This window comes from Gekko japonicus, unplaced genomic scaffold (genome assembly GCF_001447785.1).
Source record: "Gekko japonicus isolate JY-2015 unplaced genomic scaffold, Gekko_japonicus_V1.1 scaffold935, whole genome shotgun sequence".
NCBI classification, from domain to species: Eukaryota; Metazoa; Chordata; class Lepidosauria; order Squamata; family Gekkonidae; genus Gekko; species Gekko japonicus.
The window spans coordinates 461243-475179 of record NW_015159741.1 but is presented as its reverse complement, the minus strand read 5'-3'; positions in this window follow the sequence as shown (position 1 = coordinate 475179).

Genomic DNA, 13937 nt, shown 5'->3' with positions numbered 1-13937 from the left:
ATTGAAAAGATTTATTAATTCTACCAGTACTGCTCATTAAGAGTAAGAATCTCTGTACCTGTCTTGCTGAACAAAAACTCATTGATATAAAAAAATCACCCCCATGGAGTTCATGTGGATGTTTCCTTTTGGCAACGGGCCCTGCATTATTTTATGGCACAGGAAACAATATGCTGAACTGATTCTACTGGAAGAGCAGAAGCAAAATAATAATAATAATAATTTCAGCAGAAAAAAGCTGCACCGCACTATTACAGTTTGGGAATGCCAAAAGAGGAATGAAGGCTGGCAAAGAAAAATTCTTCCTTGTTATGGGGCCATATGTGCTTTTAATTGAGTTTGCAAGTTTCCAGGCAGGATGCCAAATGGAAGTCTACCTTCTGGCAAGGGGGATGAAGTCTCTCCTCATGTGCTTTCTCCCAAGTCCTAGGTGCAAAAAGATAAGTGAAAACTAGAAAAGACAAAATAACAGTGCTATATGGATTTGATAATTAATTATATAGGCTGGCAAAGAGACAAGTTAATTATTGGGGTTCCAGATTCCAGCAACACAACTTAGAAAAATGTGAATTAGTATTCAATCCAAGATGAAATGATTATGTGCAGAATCACCTTCCAACTTTTACCTTAGAGAAGGCCATTGGATGGAAAAAATATTTTTCCAGGGGTCAGTCTTGAAGTTGACACTCAGGTTGATGTATGCTGTCTTTCTATGTTGCTTCTGTCTGCTACCAATGGGGGGAAAAAACTGATGCAGGCAGGTAAGGAATGGGGAAAGCTCCAACCTGAATAGAGGCCTGGAACTAATGGTCGGGCAAAGAAAGGGTGAGGGTCAACAGAGGAACCTGATGGCTCCATCCAAGGTACCCAGCTCTACTTACAGCCTTCCATCTTTGCTAAAGAGTTAATGTAGTCTATTATTGCTTCTTTATGTCATGACTCATGCAGAATGAGACCTATGTAATAGAGTGCACAGTATGTACACATGAATCCTCATTTGTGGGTGTGTTGTTTTCCAAATATCCAGTTCTCCAATATCTCATAGTTTTTTTTCTGGCCTTTTTCTGTTTCATAGTCACACAGGATGAGAGATTCATATGTTCAGATTGATCAGTAATTTTCCTTTTGACCAGTTCACTGCTGATTTGATTAAATATGTCAGTATTTGTATGGTTCTGAAATCACAATAAAGATGGTATTTTGAGATACTGAAGGACATGTCATGTGATGAAATTTATTCAGCCACTCAGTTCAAAGTTTGGGGTCTTCCACCATCTTAAGTGGTTCTTCTCCAATGATCATAAGCTATTTTAATAAATTTGTACATTCCTTCATAAAAATAAAAAATGAACAAGAGAAAGTTAAGTTAAGCCTAAAAGATAGGGTAACCCACAGTTGTAGGTTAGGAATAATCTATGTATGGAAGTGACGTCAAGTTGCAACTGATTTATAGCAATCCCAGCAAGGGAATTTCAAGGCAAGTGAGAAGCAGAGCTGGTTTACCATTGCCTTCCTTTGCAGAGTCTTCCTCGGTGGTCTCCCTTGCAATGATCAACTCCATGTAGCTTCCGAGGCCTGACAAGATTGTGCTATACTATGCCACCTTCCCTCCCTAGGGCATAATAGTCAGCTGTTATTAAATAAACCCATTTTAATCCAAATTACATGTATGGCATCTTCATTTCAGGGATGCGGGAGGAAATTTGCAGTTTAATAAACCTGTATGTTTCTTTTTTTTATTCTCCACTGCTGCAACACACTGAAAATAGTTTCAAGAGTTATTTTAAAAAATGGTCTTAGTACTCAGACTCTGTTATTAAAATTAGTGTCCACCAATGAATCCACAAATGCTTTAGATAATTAACCTTCTGTTTCATCTAATTGATGTCCATAGCACTAATTAAAAGCAAATATTTACATTTTAAAAGGTAAACACAGGAGCATGGAAAATACAGCACATTGCAAACCAATTATGTATTTGTGTTGGGTATTTGTTCTCTATTTTATCATTTCTATTAAGTCATATACATCATCCCCTTATTGTTCATGATCACTCTGTTCTGCTGGCTTGTGTTTCACAATTAGTAATCAGCATAGTAATTTAATAGGATACAATACTTCAATAGGATGCAACTATATAATGTGCGGTTAAAGAAAAATGTAAACAAAATGTTCTCATTGCGTACTCTGAATAACTGCAGACAATCAGGCACATGATAGCCACATCTGGTGCCTGGCAATAAAACCTTCTCAGTTACAGGTAAGACTTTCCAAAAAACTTTAGGCTCTTTTGAAAGATACAGGGCAACAAAATTGTAATGAAATGTGGTAACTGCTTCTATTTCTTTTAGATACTGGGATACTGTTCAGCTTGGAAAGACAGTACCAGGCTTGTAGAAAAAGTTATTCTTGTCCATTGGCTATTTACTACTCAAGAGATGAGGTATGGTCATATGAATTTTATGAATAGGTCACATAAGGAAGCCTAAGCAGGTTTACTCAAAATAAGTATCATGTTATTCATTAGGGCTGACACTGAGGAAAGTGCCCTTAGGACTGCAGCCTAAGATTACAAATTGCTATTAGAAGCAACAATTCTGAATTTTAACATAGCCAACATTCACATATAATTAGGTATTGCAGTTCATTCTACCATCACAATAATTCACAGCTGGATTTTTCTTTGTGGACAAGACAATCCAGTTGTGAATACTTGTTATGGTACAACAAAACACAATATCCAATGATGTGAAGATGCAGCCAAATGCTCTCATTGGGTCACCATAATAAATTGTACATAAAGTCTGGAGCAATCAAGATTTCTGTTTCTTCAGCATTTTTTTTAGTAAATACCACTCTTAAATGGAAAACATGGTGTTTACATCATCAACTCAGACAGCTTTGTTACACATTAAATAGGCCTTTCAGTAATACATTCCTTAAAACATAATATAGGAATTGGACATGTGTCCTGTCCAGCGCCAGCTGTGACTAAGCCAGCGCTTTCTAGGCGTGAGCCAACACACGACCACTGAAGAAAGCTTAAATCATCTTTATTCAACTTCACACGCATTCAGAAGATCATTTACTCACAATAGCTGGGTGGGAAGTTACATCTTGTGATCTAGGTTAGTTCAATAGCTGCGGGGAGAAAGAGATGGGCTTCCCTTCTCCTTTGCAGTAAGGGTTGATGAACAAAGAAATGGAAGAGAACCACAAAATCCTATCTTTGCGCCTCTGAGCTCAGGAAATTACTCTTAATGAGCCAGTCAGAAGGAAACTTCTAGGACCCCTAACTGTGGACTCCAATTCCCAGGTGCACAAGTCTTAAAGATACAGAGCAGTTTTTACTAAACTACAGATAACGCTGACTGGGGGCAGCATAACATGTTTGATTAATAGAATTATTTCAACATACAAGATCTAGTTTTCATGGCTACAATGATATGTCCCTCCTACCCAACAAAAAGAAGGGCAACAAACTGTTCAGCTGATGCCATAGCCAAGACTGGAGGAATCACAGCATACCTACATAATAATTATAAAACAACAGCACATAGGATACATTCTCTATCACCCCTGCATCACAAGGACATGGTTAATTATTGGAATGAATGTGCTTGTAACAACTCTCAAGCTACTCATTCCCCTTACCCCATCGCTGACAGAAGAAAGAGAAGAATGAGACAGCAATACTAAACAGGTCAACTCAGGTCCCGGTCACACGGGAGGATTTGCCCCACAAGAGGGACAGATCGGGGGTGCATCAAATGGGCGCGATCACACTGCAACATCTGGGAAGCGGAGTGCACCCATCCCTGATCTGTCCCTTCCGGCCGAAAATGCACATCAAAACCCCCCCCTAGAAAACACTATACTACCTACCTGAAAATCCGCATCAAGGGCGGCCATGGGATCACCAGCGCGCTCGTCTCCGGCAGCATGCAAGCCCCCCAGCCAAACTGCACAGGCACACACATGCGCAGCGGGCTGCCTCGCTCTCTGTTCCGTGGCTTCCCCCCCCCCTCGGCATCTGATCATGCCAGGGAGCAACCACGTGGCAGCACAGGTAGGGTTGCCAAATCCCCAGGGGGGCGGATTTCCCCCTGCTTTGGAGGTCTGATTTCTGCCCCCGCGGAATCGGCCCCCGGGGGAAACCCCACCCCCACGTGCACGTCACAGGAAAGTGACGTGGTGACGTCGGGGACGCTGGGGGCAGGGCACAGCCATTTGAGGGGAAAACTCTATGTTTTCCCCTCAAATGGCTGTGCCCCGCCCCCAGTGTCCCCGGCGTCATGACGTCACTTCCCTGTGACGTGCATGCTGCCGGGAGCCAGCACAAAGTCCCCCGCCGGCAGAGGTAAGTCGATTCGGCAACCCTAGGCTCGGGGGATCTGTCTGATCCCACCACTGTGTGTCTATTTTGATACAGCTCAAAAAAGCCATGCTTTGGCCGTGTCTTTTCCCCCAGTGTGACTGGGGCCTCAGAATCCAACTCAGATCTATTCAATGAGGCTTACTCCCAAGAAAGTGCCCTTAGATATGCATTCTGAGTTTGAGACATGTGAGAAAACTATTGTGAGTGGAGAAGGATATGCAAGAATGCAGAGGAAGGGTGAGACTTGCGATGCTAGAAGTCAGTATTCAGTGACCATACAAAGTGACGTACAAGGGGTTGATAGTGTGGGGTTACAAAAACAAACAAACCAGGAATCCTTTTTATTCTTCATCAGGTAAGCAGCTGTCTGATTAGAAATCAGAACAATGGCACATGGGAAAGGGGCCTTAAACCTTCCCACCAGGCCATTTTCCTGTCCTGAAATGACCCCTGAGAGCCACTGCTAGTTCCATTAGGAAAACACAAATTCAGTTATGGGTATATGAAATTTTCCCCAGTGGGGAAATTGGCAGCTTCCCAAGGGTAGATTAAGTTCTGGATGCAGAACTGCCAGACCAAATCTGTCAACTGACCATGTGGGCAACATGACCTTAAGTGAGCTTGCCAGAACACTTATGGTACAATGTTGCCAAGTTAATAAGACAAGATAAAAGGTGTTCTATATGGGAGCTCCAAGCATGTTCTGGGCAATTCTGAGATGTGTTTCACACAAGAGTTACTTTAGATTTGAAGGTATTTGGTTCTGAGGATGGAAGAATTAAAAAACACGGGTAGGTATGTGGGGGGAGATATCCTCACCACTGTCTTGTTCATTAGCTCTCCCAGATCTAACTAGAATTAGGTGCCTAATATATGGCTTTTGTTAGTTTTTTGGAGCGCTGTTGAACTTTCTGGTTTTCCTCTCTTTTAAGATCCTTGTCACTTTTCAAAATAGTGTACTGGTATCAGCACTGCAAAATCCCCCAGGGTCTAAGATAAAGAAGTAATATGGTGTTGGATCTTAGAATATGAAACTGGATTTTAAAACCCAGAACTTGGTATAAGATTGCAGGCAGTCAGACCTGTTTGTCTGAAATTTTAGCAACTGCCTGACCCTGAGACTAAACAAGAAGAGGCTTCTTTCAGATTAGAGAAGACACAGTGTTTTTACTCTCTTATCTGAAACTAGATGATCTCACTCCCCCTTGTAGTAGCTCACTTTGTAAACCCAGACAAAGCAGAGACAATTCAAACCCAGACATCGAAGGACCCTTTATGCTGTCCAGTTTGGCTCATGCTATCCGTAAAGCCTTGATTAGGAGAAACAAATATTAACTTTCAAATACAAGACAGAACAAGCTGAAGAGCTGGGAGCCATGGTAGAGCAAAAGTTCATTAAACTGGAGAAGAGGAGGAAAGATGGAAACAGGCAGAAGCACAAAAATATTTGAGTAGCTTTTGCTGATGCTTTGTCCTTTGTGAGATTAAACTTTATCTGGCTAATAAAAAAGTTGATTATTGGTTTTCTGAACTTTCACTGTTGAGAAAGGTGATTGATTAATTAGGTATTAGTACCTTCCAAACTGATCAAGAAAGCCATCCCCTTGCATTAATTGTGGGCACTATCCAACACCTCCTAACTGCAGCTGAACATTAAGAAGGCGTTCAGCATAGGCCTTTTCCCTTCTTCCTCTTCCCTTGTCAGCCCTCATCAGATGTGTACTGCAGAGCACCAGCTGGTTGGGGGGGTTTTTGGGGGGGTGGGGTGGTTTGCCGCACATGTCTTCCATAAGTACTCTTCCATAAATACTCTTCTTCCTAGGGCTGAAACCCATAAATTACTTATCCTTGGGGAAATGAAAGAGAAAGTGAGAGACCTGCTCTGAGTTACATGTGTTATGGGGAATACTGCATGTTATGGGTTGGGTTTTCCCCTCCTTTTTTGGTGTGAACACTGCATGTACACAAATATACAGGCACATACTTTTTAATTCCCTAAAATGTCAATTGTTTCAGTGGGTCATTAATACACTCTTCACACGTATGGAATCCTACTGAGACCACTGGGCTTTCTCTAGTGTAGCTGGTCTGTGATTTGCCCCATTTACTTTATCTTCTGTCTGTGTGAGGAAAACAGTCCTCAGCAGCGGCTGTAATTTGCTCTGACATTCAAGTTACAGGTAATAAGGGTTGATTGCCAGTAAATTATTCCAAATAGTTCTGCCAGTCTTGATTTTGAAGCAGTGATGAGTAGAAAGTTGCCTTCATTTTGTGAATGGGAGTATTCCTGTGACCAGCTTTTGTGATTGTTTTAAGGGTGAAAATGTAGCACTATGAAGAATGCTAGGTTTGGGAATCCCAGGCCAGGTACTATCCACAGGAAAGTGTTGAAAGATAAACTAAATGATAATTTATAATATGCACTACAGGCAGGATTAATCTGGTAAAAGTGTTCTTCTTTAAAACAATAACAGGAGCTTTTAATTATGTTAATGGATTAATGAAGCAGCTAGTCTTGATAGTGGGCTCAGAATAAACACAAAAGGCCCACTGAGGTAAACGAATTTTTAAAAATCCAAAATGACAACAGGATGCCTTTCATTCCGTCTAAAATCTGCTATTACTTACTGGTCAAACCATCTCCAGGTATGTTCTGAGGAGGAATATTTGTGCGCTTATAGCCAGTGGTAGCTTCTTCATCTTTTTCAAGACAAGTACTGTCTGCTGAATGTTTCTGAATAGAGAGGGTGATCCCTTGCTGGTGGGCCTGAGGAGGTATCAGCAGAACTACCTCCCCTAGGGAGGTTTATGGCTCTTGATGGCTGTTGATTCCTAACGGAAAGGGACATGCATAGAGGTTGTTTTTCATGACTAAGGATCACTTTGATTTTACTTTGTCTCCCAAAACTTCTGTTTTGATTTTGTTTCTTCTTGGTGCAAGTTAACAGACTGAATGTGTGATTTTTTAAAAAACAAAAACAAACTCACCCCATTTTCTGATTCTTTGCACAGTGGTTTTTATTCCACAATAACCACATCCCTTGCCCACCAGGCCAGCCACTTGCTGGGCAGTTTGCTCGCCAGGGTTACTGCTGTTCCCCCGTCCCATCCCTATCTTCTCCCTCAGTTGGCAGTGGCCAGCCACTCACCAAGCAGGCAGCTCATCCAGCAGAAATGCTGCTGCTTGATGCTGCAAGGATTTGTGAGAAGCACCTTATTTCCCCTGTATCCCCCTCCCCAGACTATTTTTCCTCCTCACAGCCATCATAATCTCAACTTCCCCCATTTCCTTCTCTCCTTCCCACCCACCAGCCTACATTTTATCTGCCCCCTCCTTCAGCTATATTTAATATTTATTGACTTCATTTATACCCCACCTTTCCCACCAATGCAGACCCAAAGCAACTTAATTCTTTCTCCTGCCCTCCATTTTATCTTCACAACAAGCCTGAGAATTAGATTGGGCTGACAACGTGAGGTCACTCAGCATGCTTCCACAGCAGAGTGGGGATTTGGAACTGGGTCTCCCAGATCCTAGTGTGCAGTTCTAACCAGTACTCTGCACTAGCTTCTTTGGGTTCTTGCTGCTGAACAGTAGCAAGCAGCCAGGCCTGGGTGAGTCATGCAGGTGTTGGATCCCAAGCATTCAAAATAACTCCACGTTGAAGAGCAAAGCAAGGTTTATTTCAAAGCGTTGGTTTAACCATAACAGGACATTGTTAGGAATAACTACAGGTAACCAGGGAAGGCATAATATAGACATTTGAACCAGGTAAGGACCAATGAGCCCATTTCCCGGTGGCGGGAATAGAACATACAATTCGCGCTCCTTGCATGGGAACGTAACAGTTCTATAATGTCAACACAGGTTCAGTTCACATGCTAGATACCCAAAACATTCTAGGCGAAGCTTTCCTCCTACAACCAGCTGCACGACCTTGGCGAGTTCCGCGGACTACATAACATAACTCAAGCAAACAAGGAACGAGGGGGGGGGGGAAGGAAACTAGACAGGAACCGGAATGACAATGGCAGCTAGCTGACAGCAGGTCAGGTAGTAGCAAGTTGTCCAGTAGGTGCTAGTAGGCCTGGCCCTGATTTGATGAGTTCTCCGTCAAAGGTCTCAACAGTTTTGTAAAGGGCACTATCTCCTCTCCTTGCCTCTTATTGACAGAAGCAAAGTCTTGAAGCCTGGAATACTGCTAAAGCTACAGACATGACTTCCATCAATTTGGAGGGTTTTAACCCCTCCCCCCATATCTATACCTATATCTAGATTTGGCCATGCTGCTAATTAGATATATTGAGAAGCATGGACCCACAAGGAACTTGGGGATGGGGGAATTCCTGGTTGCAGTGGATCTTGCTGCCCCATTTGCTTGCTTACCCCACATTAAGGGAGGGGGCTGTGGGGCTGTGGCTCCTCCTTCTCCATTGCCTGCTTACAGCTCCACCCCTGGTTAAGGGGTGGTTAAGGGGTGGCAGCTACAGTGGTTTCTTTTGCAGTTGCCTTGTGGTTCTCCTTGCCTGGGGGCAAGCCATAACTCCTACTCCTCTCCCACTCAGTTATGGGGTGAGCAATAACTAATCTTCCTTCCCTACCTGCCTGCAGCTTTGCTGTGGGGTGGTGGCGGTGGCAGCAGTAGCTTCTGCCACAGCTCCCTCATCTCCCTTGTACCTGAAGGGGGAGAGCCATAACTCCTGGTTCTCTCCCCCTCAATGTGGCAATGGTGGCAAGGTGTAACTTCTCTCCCCCCCCCCACCCACCTGTAGCTTTGCCTCCTTGATGGTGACAGCAGCACAGGGGGGTCAAGCTGTGAAGAGATGTGAAAAGAATTTTAAAGAGGGAAGATTTGTAGATTAGCCAATAGAAGTTTCTGGGCAGTCATCAGGCGTGGGGAGAAAGAGGGATGGAGTTATAATTTGCCATAAAACTTTGGCCTCTGCCACACGGCGTTGAGACGCCACGGCGGGATCCCACGGATCCCCTGGCCGCGGCGCCTTTTCTCCCCGGCGCGATCAAACGCCGGGGAGAAAACACAGGTCAGACGCCTAGCCGGCCAAACTGCGCAGTTTGGATCCGGGCCGGGGTTGTGCCGGCGCAAGGACGCACCGGCGATCAAACGCCCCGCTTGCCGCGCCGCATCCATTTGAACCACCTAAGGTAGGTGGTTCAGTTTGTGGCGGATTTGTGCGGGGAAGGGACAGTTCGGGCACGGAAGCAAGACACTTCCCAGATGTTGTGGTGTGATCGCGCTGGTTTGATCCGGCCCCGAACTGTCCCGCTCCCGGCCCAAATCGCCTAGTGTGAACAGGACCTTTGTATGTTTTTTTGTTACATGGTTAAGTGGTAAAAACTTAAATTTTACTAAGGGCCAAACCACACATAATCTATGTGTACCCAGCCTGACTGCATCCTTTTTCCCAGACACATCTGATATTGGGAAACTAATATTCCCAAGCACACTGGGCCTGCTTCAGCTCAAGAGCCTAATGTGGCTCAGGAGGGGCTTCAGCCATCTTTCCCATGCCATTTTCTCAAACCAAAATGGCTGAGGGAAGTCATATTTGCCTGGCTGTGGATTCCACATGCACTAACTGTGGAATGTGGAGCCTTTCAGCATTCCCTGTCATCTCTGGGTCTCATTCTAAGTTCCCACATCCCACTTGGAAGGCCAGTACCTCTGGTTTTAACAAACTTGGCCTGAATGAGCCCTTCATTCCCCTCGAACAGGCACCAAAGACTTGATTCAGGCTGTTTCAACAAATCTTTATGCACCAACCACACAACAGACAAGGGTCCCCAGGGTAGTTCTTCACATTCCCTTTGCCTGGCTGCCTCTAGCTTCGCTCTCACCTGCACTCACAAGAATGCCTTTCCTGAGCCTAGGCACAGGAGTTGCTCCCACCTTTCGCTGCCCAACTTCTTTCCATGGCTACCCTTAAACTTCCCCCAGCCTCGGCCCACCACCTGTAGTTTCAAGATGGAGTCTTTGTGCCCACCCTACTCTCTGACTGTGCCAACCAAAGGGCACACCCTCCCCTGAGTTTGAGGCTCCAGCCCCCAGCAGCCAGCCTTTTTCCAGCTGGTGCCTTTCCAGCCAAACTCACTTGTTGGGTCTATTGCCCACAGCTGGACTTCCCCACAGGGTCCTTAAAAGTGCCCTTCCCCTTTTTGATACCCCATTGCCACATGCCTCCTGTGGCCATTTTGATTTGGAACAATGACTGAAGCACCTCCTTTCTCCACATTGCTCTCCTGTGCCAAACAGGGCCACAGCACACTTGGAAATATTTTCTCCCATGTGTCATTTCTGTCTCTGAAAAGGACACAGCTGTGTCAGAGGAACCCAAGTAACATGTAGTTTGACCCTTTGTAAGATTAGCGTATTCCTTGCTTGACCATGAAACAAAAAAACACAAATTATAATTCCATTACTAACTCTCCTCCCTCTCTCATTGACTCTACTTATAAATTTCTATTGGCTAATCTACAAATGTAGACCGGACTGGTGTTACAGGTAACATAGAGTTTAGTCCTGCATTTACTACATCCACTGACAGACAAACCTGATATACACTGGGTTACAGCTAGAAAAAAAGGGGCTAAGTACTACATAAAAAGCTCTTGTTTTCACACAAAAGAGACTGAAATCATGAATTGTGTCTTTATTGAATTGCTAACTTAATGACTTTTTTTGCTCTTTTACACAGAGCTGGGTCATCAAATCAATAACAATGCATGGAAGAAAAGCACCTTTTCCTTTGAATCACCCCAATGAATACATGAAACAGTCACATTTCCCTTGTAGATCTCCTTTGAAGTCCTGACCCAGCCTGGCTCAATATAGTTTATGAACCTGACAATCATAACACAGAGACATTTTCCAGGAGGGACAAGAAAAGAGATGAGTTATGCTTCCCTCTAACCCATATTGCTCTTCCCCTTGTTCATTTTGCTGCTGTATGTGTATGGAAATGCTACAGGGTGTATGAAAACTGTCATTCAGAATTTATAATGTGGCACCATTTGTTTGGAAATTCATACAGACACATGCACACAAGAAGTTTAATTTGCACACTTTGAATTGTATGCTGAAAGTTGAAAAGCAAGGCAACATATGGCCTGGAATATTATCATGCTTTCTGCTGCTAACAGTGTTAACTCTCTGTACACCCTGAATAGATAAAAATCTTACTAAGAAGTTTTAAACGTGCAAACAAATTGCTGAGGTCCCTAAGTCACAATGCAATAAAAGAGCATTTTTAATTTATAATACTCCAGAGGGAAATGGGTTTAGCATTGCTTACTCAAAGAGAATGTGAAAAGCAGAAATAATTCACTAGCAGCTGAATATTTGGTATCCCACAGATTAGTCTTTCTCAGAATGAAAATGTGGGCCTCTGTCCAAATGAACTAGGACTTCTGAAAACACCCTCCCCCGTAAATGAAATCTGCCCAGCTTCTACATCATTTCCTCATCTGCCCCACAGTCTGTCATGCACCTTACTGTTCAGTGCATGTTTATCCAGCCCTTACTCTAAGAAGTCTGGGTGGCACACACAGTTTTCTCCTCTTCCACTTTCCCCTCAACAATCTTGCAAAGATAAATTGGACTGAGTGAGAATGACAGGGGAAAGATCACCCAGTAATATCACCTCAAGTTTGTGGGAAAACCTGATATCTAAAAGCAAATAATAATAATAATTGGGGATATTGTTTAAAAAACCCCAAATGATAAATGGGGCACCTGTGACTTTAAGAAATCTTTGCCCTCTGTGGGTATTGCTAGTCAGTTACAACAGTATTGTCAAACCTTGGTTTCTGTCAGTAAGCATGATAGAATATGAAACAAATTCCTCAATGTACATTGTTAGGCACCCACAAGAGTACTGCAGCCTTTAAACCTCGGTGTCTGACAGTAAAAGGCAAGGAGAGGGTACAGGGCCGTTTCAAGGGCTATTCTGGCCTTTGAGGGAGGATTCATTAGGTTGTCCAGGCCTGCTAGCATCCACAGGGTGAGTTGCTATGACCTGACTTGCATGAGCAGGGCCGGCTCGAGGTGTTTCTGCACCCTAGGTGAGGCTGCCTTGTGGCGCAGATGCCAACCTCCCGGTGGGGCCTGGAGACCTCTGGAGCCAGCCACCCTTTTGCTGCCACCACCACCGCCTCTCCCCCCCGCCCCATCCAGGGCCCGGCGCTCTAGGCGAATGCCTAGTTCGCCTAGTGGGTGAGCCGGCCCTGTGCATGAGTTATCCAGGCTAAGCTGCTTGTTACTGTTCAACAGCAGCCACCCCACAGTTAGCAACAGCAGCTGGACTCAGGCTGGCAACTGGGCCATGTTTTTTTCCAGGGAGAGGCTGCCATGGGGGAAGGAAGGGGGCAGATAAAAATAAGTTGGCTGATGGGTGGGAAGAGGAGAAGGAAGCAGGAAAAGGGGGGAAGGTATGGGGGCTTTCCGGGGGGAAGGAAATAGTGGGGGAGGGAAAATGAGATGCCCCTGACAGATTTTTACCAGGCCTCCCTTGTACCAGTCTTTTGTAAATGTCATTTCTGTTCACTTGCACTTATCAGGACGTTTTTGATCTCCACCAGACAGCATGCGGCAAATATCAAGTGTTCCCTCGTTTTTAAAAGAAAAGTTGAAATAAAGTTTACTGATACAAAAGTTGCATTGAAGTCTAGTATTCTAGTTTCCTTTCTGACAAGTTCTGACAGTTTCAACAAAAATATGCTTACAATTCTAGCACATTTGGCATGGAATCAAAACTCATTTGTTCATAGTGTTGCTAGCAAAATCCATAAATATTTACTTGGTTCTCATGGTTATTTTGTGTGCGTTTGCTTTGACTTTAGTTGTTATGGCTAGAGTATTTCTGAAATTAAAAAAAGCAATTCCTGCCATTTGACTCTATGCCATGAATTGGGAGATGGGGCTTATGGTCCAACAGAGCACAGATTATTATTTTTTACTGCTAAATCAAAAATATTTGCCTAGGAAAAAAGAATCCAGCAAAAGACAATTGGACTCTAAAAATCAGGGCTGTTACCTACTGGCAATAACATTTTGTAATGCAGAGTATTCATAAAGTTAAGTCTACAGTATCTCTGTGTCAGACTAAACACAGAACATTAAATTTGACCCACAAACATAAAGTCTTATTACTTGGAGATATCACACTGAAAACCTGACTTGTCTTTTAGGGGGCTGTGATAACAGGCAGCAGGAGAAAAAACGCAGGCAAGCTCTGTGGCAGTTCATAGTATTACGTAGCATTTACTTAGCACTCCAGAGTGTCACAAAGTTCATTACCATACAGTGTAATTTTCATAACAACCCTGTGAAGTAGGATAGTACTAGTATCATTATACAGCAAATGGGAGGTCTGAGGAATAGTGGTTTATCTAGAGTGTTTGTGTCAGAGGCAAAATTTGAAGTGGGGCTGTGTGGGTTGGAGTCAGTCATAAATTTCTAGTAATGGAAGTTTGTGTGACTCTTGCTGATTCCCCTAATAGGCTTGCCAAGTCCCCCCCGGGGGGGCGGGGAAACCCCTGAGA